This window comes from Doryrhamphus excisus, chromosome 7, assembly GCF_030265055.1.
Source record: "Doryrhamphus excisus isolate RoL2022-K1 chromosome 7, RoL_Dexc_1.0, whole genome shotgun sequence".
Taxonomy (NCBI): domain Eukaryota; kingdom Metazoa; phylum Chordata; class Actinopteri; order Syngnathiformes; family Syngnathidae; genus Doryrhamphus; species Doryrhamphus excisus.
The window spans coordinates 3,159,832-3,165,454 of NC_080472.1; the positions used below are offsets into that span (position 1 = coordinate 3,159,832).

The 5,623-nt window shown below is 36.6% G+C and overlaps 1 protein-coding gene across 1 annotated transcript in view; it reads right to left on the reverse strand.

The window, feature by feature from the left end:
- Positions 1-4,928, reverse strand: part of LOC131132286 (multiple epidermal growth factor-like domains protein 11) — a 104,891-nt gene extending 99,963 nt beyond the window's left edge. The window contains 1 exon segment of the mRNA XM_058077780.1: positions 4,369-4,928. The gene's annotated coding sequence lies outside the window, so the exon portion shown is untranslated.
- Between the last annotated feature and the right edge of the window lie 695 nt (positions 4,929-5,623).

The window sequence follows — 5,623 nt, forward strand, 5'->3', positions numbered from 1 at the left end:
ATTGAACCCCGGTCTCCTAGCTGTGAGGTCTGCGCGCTAAACACACCACCACCGTGCAGCCGCATGTCTTTATACTTTATGTTATTTGATTTATTCACGTATTATTCCATCGCGTGCAGTTCTTTTCTATTAGATATCACATACTGTACAGATAGTGGCTAATATTCTGCATTATACGTTTGTAGTGTCTTGTCATTGGAAATTTGTCAATTTCCTCTACGCATGACCGAAGACGCATGCACGGGGAGAACATGCAAACACCACACTGAGATGGCCGAGGGTGGAATTGAACCCTGGTCTCCTAGCTGTGAGGTCTGCGCGCTAAACACACGACCACCGTGCAGCCGCATGTCTTTATACTTTATATTATTTCATTTATTCGCGTATTATTCCATCGCATGCAGTTCTTTTCTATTAGATATCACATACTGTACACATAGTGGTTAATATTCTGCATTATACGTTTGTAGTGTCTTGTCATTGGAAATTTGTCAATTTCCTCTACGCATGCCCAAAGACGCATGCACGAGGAGAACATGCAAACTCCACACTGAGATAGCCGAGGGTGGAATTGAACCCAGGTCTCCTAGCCGTGAGGTCTGCGCGCTAAACACACGACCACCGTGCAGCTGCATGTCTTTATACTTTATGTTATTTGATTTATTCACGTATTTTTCCATCACGTGCAGTTCTTTTCTATTAGATATCACATACTGTACAGATAGTGGATAATATTCTGCATTATACGTTTGTAGTGTCTTGTCATTGGAAATTTGTCAATTTCCTCTACGCATGCCCGAAGACGCATGCATGAGGAGAACATGCAAACTCCATACAGAGATGGCCGAGGGTGGAATTGAACCCTGGTCTCCTAGCCGTGAGGTCTGCGCGCTAAACACACAACCACCGTGCAGCCGCATGTCTTTATACTTTATGTTATTTCATTTATTCGCGTATTATTCCACCGTGTGCAGTCACAGCAAACAGTTCTTTTCCATCACTTACTGTACAGATAGTGGTTAATATTCTGCATTATGCGTTTGTAGTGTGTTGTCATTCGAAATTTGTCAATTTCCTCCAGATTCTTTGTTGTCTTTCTCCATTTATCTTTATCCTTCATGATGGTTGTCGTGTTTGAGTGGCATGGACCGAGCGGGCATGCAGCCAGTGTTGATATGCGTTTCTGCGCATTTGTCGAATTCCGCTTCGCTTTTGTTTGAAGCCCAGCCACCAGAGGAGTCTAGCTCATACTTGGGAGACATAATACAGGAGGGGGGGGAAGGCTTTCTTCAGTGTAGTGACTCACGACTAAGTACGTATTCTTCTGCCTACGTATTATTGCAACATGCAGGCACAGCAAATACTTCTTTTCTATTTGTACAGAATTAATAAAACACAGTATTTATGTGTTACTCAAAATGTGGTAATGTACACACATGGATTTTAAAACACTTTTACAGTATACATAAAATGCAAGGTGAGAACATTGCTATGCAGAGGAAGCCTGAAAGTCCGATATAACATGTCCTTGAGAAACAATGTCCAGTGTTCTCCCATTTATCAACACTGATTACATGTATTGATCTCTCAGAACATGGAGGATTCCCAATTGAAAGGATTCAGCAGACTGGAAACACGGTGGCTGCCGTTGCTGATGCTGCTGCGACCGAGGGGGCGGTCGTCTAAACTGGACCAAAAACATGAAATCATGGAAGACCAACCAGCAATAATAATTCCTTGCATGTCTTTCCATTCAACTCTGTGACAGCCGTACAATACAATCAATACGTTTTAATACCACTTTGATCAACCGCACATTTGATAACATTTCCAAACCCTTTTCAGTGTCAAAAAGAGTTAATCTAATTTTACCAGAAATAGAAAAAACAACTGGAATTTTACAAGAATAAAGTCAAAATATTAAGAAAAAAATTGAGCTTTATTCATCCAAATGCTACACTTTTAGTTTTTACAGAGGAAAGTTTGTGATACAGCATAACATACTGTTCTAATGGAATAAAAATGTCTTTAGTAAGTGCATATTGCTGGTGTAATTCAGTTTTTCCAGGAAATAATCTTTAACTACAAGTGTCACTATATAGTTAAATGATAACCTAAGTCCTAATTTTACCAGAAATAGAAAAAAAAGCTGTAATTTTTACAAGAATAAAGTCAAAATATTAAGAAAAAAATTGTGTGTTCTAACAAGAAAAAAGGCAAAATTTTACGTGAATAATGTCAAAATATGAAGAGAAAAAATGTGTATTTAAAAAAGGGGGAAAAAATCCAAAATTTTTGAGAATAATAACAAAATATCAAGAGAAAAATGTATATTCTAACAAGAAAACAGTCACAATTGTACGAGAATAATGTCAAAATAAAAAAGAAAGAAAATGTACAAGTAATTGAGTTTTTCCCGGAAATAATCTTTAACTACAAGTGTCACTATATAGTTAAATGATAACCTAAACGAGTCCTAATTTTACGAGAAATAGAAAAAACAGCTGTAATTTTACAAGAATAAAGTCAAAATATTAAGAAATAAACTGTGTGTTCTAACAAGAAACAAGACAAAATTTTACGTGAATAATGTCAAAATATGAAGAGAAAAAATGTGTATTTTAAAAAGGGGTAAAAAAAAATTGAGAATAATAACAAAATATTAAGACAAAAATGTATATTCTAACAAGAAAACAGTCACAAATGTACGAGAATAATGTCAAAATATTAAGAGGAAAAAAACGTGTGTTCTACAAAGAAAGAAAATGTACAAGTAATTGAGTTTGTCCAGGAAATAATCTTTAACTACAAGTGTCACTTTATAGTTAAAATATAGCAAAAAAATTAAACATCAATTTAATTTAGTTTTACAATAAAGGAAAAATGTTAGGAGAGAACGGTTAACCTAATGATAACCTAAACGAGTCCTAATTTGACCAGAAATAGAAAAAACAGCTGTAATTTTACAAGAATAAAGTCAAAATATTAAGAAATAAATTGTGTGTTCTAACAAGAAAAAAGACAATTTTTTACGTGAATAATGTCAAAATATGAAGAGAAAAAATGTGTATTTTAAAAAGGGGGAAAAATTTTTTTAGAATAATGAACAAAATAACAAAAAATATATATATTCTAACAAGAAAACAGTCAAAATTGTACGAGAATAATGTCAAAATATTAAGAGAAAAAAAACGTGTGTTCTACAAAGAAAGAAAATGTACAAGTAATTGAGTTTGTCCAGGAAATAATCTTTAACTACAAGAAAAAAAAATATATCACCTTGTTAACAGTATCGTGATATATCGTGATACGTATCGTATCGCCAGATTCCTGCCGATACACACCCGTTACATCTTACAGTATCTTCGTATGGTAAACTTCCAAAACCAATAGGGTGTAAAATACTTAGTTCGGGGGCTTCAACACCTTTAAAGACCGCTGCTATAGATGAACCGCGGCTCCACCGCTCCAACCTCCATCAGCCAGCAGCCACCCTTGCAACATTATCTTAACAAGAATAACATTTAATTAAAGTAAAAGCTACCGAGTCGTCAAACCCTGCATTACTGTTATTGCCAGGGCACATTTGTGACAAATGTTTCTGTGACATATTGCAGAGCACATTCACCAGCGCTGCTTACTAAATGGAATAACTTGAGGAGAAAGGGTTTAAAAAAAAAAAAACACACACACACCAAAATTGAATAGGACTTCTCAAAAGCACTCGCCAGGCGCTGTCAATCATTGTATTATTTACCTCTCTCTGGGCACTTGCCTCAGGGTCTGAGGTCACTGAGAGCGAATACAAAATGTTCAATTTATCTGACATGATGCTTTAAAAAAAAAAAAATTTAAAAAGCACACCAGAGTTGAAAACTCCCAAGTTCCTTGAAGCAGACACAGGCTCGAGGCCGCCATCTACTGGCATTACTGCCAAAGACTACTGTTGGAGACCGCTGCTCCGCCTGAGGGGAATCAATGGCAGCCCTGTTTGTTGTCCTGCTTCAAGGGAATCAATGGAGGAACAACAATCATCATCCTGACATATCTAATTAGTATCAAACATCTCCATTATAGGAGAGTGCATCTTGCTGGAAAATTGCCTTGTTGTTTTTGCAGACTTCACCATCAATATATATACATATACCAAGCTTTTACTTTTCGGTTAACGTACACTCGTACGTTACACAAACTGATATGAACTACATTCTAATCACGGGACAGAGTTGTAGAAAAAATAAAAAATAAAATGTATAAAAGAGTAAAATGTAATAGCAACACTGTACAATTGAAAGATACACAAAAAAAGCGATAAGTAGCAAAATGAAACACCAGCCAGCGTTAATATTAGCTTGAGTGCTCACTTACCTTTACCGACGCGTCCTCGTCCTCGTCCTCGGCAAAGTTAATATTTCTCACTTGAAAGCAAATAGTAATCTTCGGCATACATTTTGACTTTTTTTTTTAAAAAAAATGTTTTTGAAGCGAAATCACAAAGTCCTCGTCTTTAGGTTTCTCGTGTAGTTCGGAACTTGGTCTTGTGCTGGTGCTCGTGCCGGTGCTCGTGCCGCAGCCGTTCCACCATCGCAGCCAAAGAGTAGCAAGAGCGACAAGAGGAGTCACCCCATATCACTGCCGCTTTTGCAAGCACTCAACCCACCTTCGTTGGTTACACCCCTACAGCGTAGTTACTTAGTTAGCTCGCTTAGCCACAGTATACGCATCTTTTAAATAAACATATTTTATTATATATTGTATTTATATATTTTATATTAGCGTTTGTAAAGTGTCATTTGGGTCCACAGGAAATAAAATGTAAACATGTGCAATTAAATGAAATATAACATAATATTTTGTATGAAGCAAAGTATCCTGCATATGACTGCATCCATGCAGACAGAGATTCAAACACAGACTGTGTGCCTGACATGCTAACCACTACTCCACCATGTGACCCATATGACTGCATATTTAATACAATTTTAAATATTAATGTAAACTACCTTGGCAGCTGTAAAAATAGAATTTTATGTATGTCCTTGTTTCCCAAAATGAAACTTTTCCATGACAAATTATGAATTTTAATCCATCCATTCTAATTCCTATTGCAAGAAGACAAGCTAATATGAGCTAGCTAACAACGGATGTCATGGGAAATACCTATTTTAATGCAAAAAAAAAAAACGCCAACAATGTACTGTTTGCATACATGACTATATTAACCAAGCTACCGCTAACGTGAAAAACTATTTTTATCTGGCGGACTAAAATGACGCCTCGCTAGCCACAGAGTGGATACCTAGCTGTCGATTTCGCTACAAACACTCAACAAAGTGCTAGCATTTTGTGCTGGAAGACACAGCCATCCCAAGGGGAGCGGACGTAATAAGTGTTATTGCTGCTGTTGTTATTGAAGGAACTAGCATACTGTAAGTATTTATGATTTTGGTTTCCATGGATCATTGTGGCATTATCTGGTTCTCAACAAATTACACAATGTCATTAATAAACGTTTTTTCAACAGAAATGTTGTAATGTAAGCTTTCCACGGTGCCGCTATGTCCCAAAGCACTTGAAAGCGACAAGAGCATCCATCGTGACGTCATTCGCTGTGCGCCCTCCA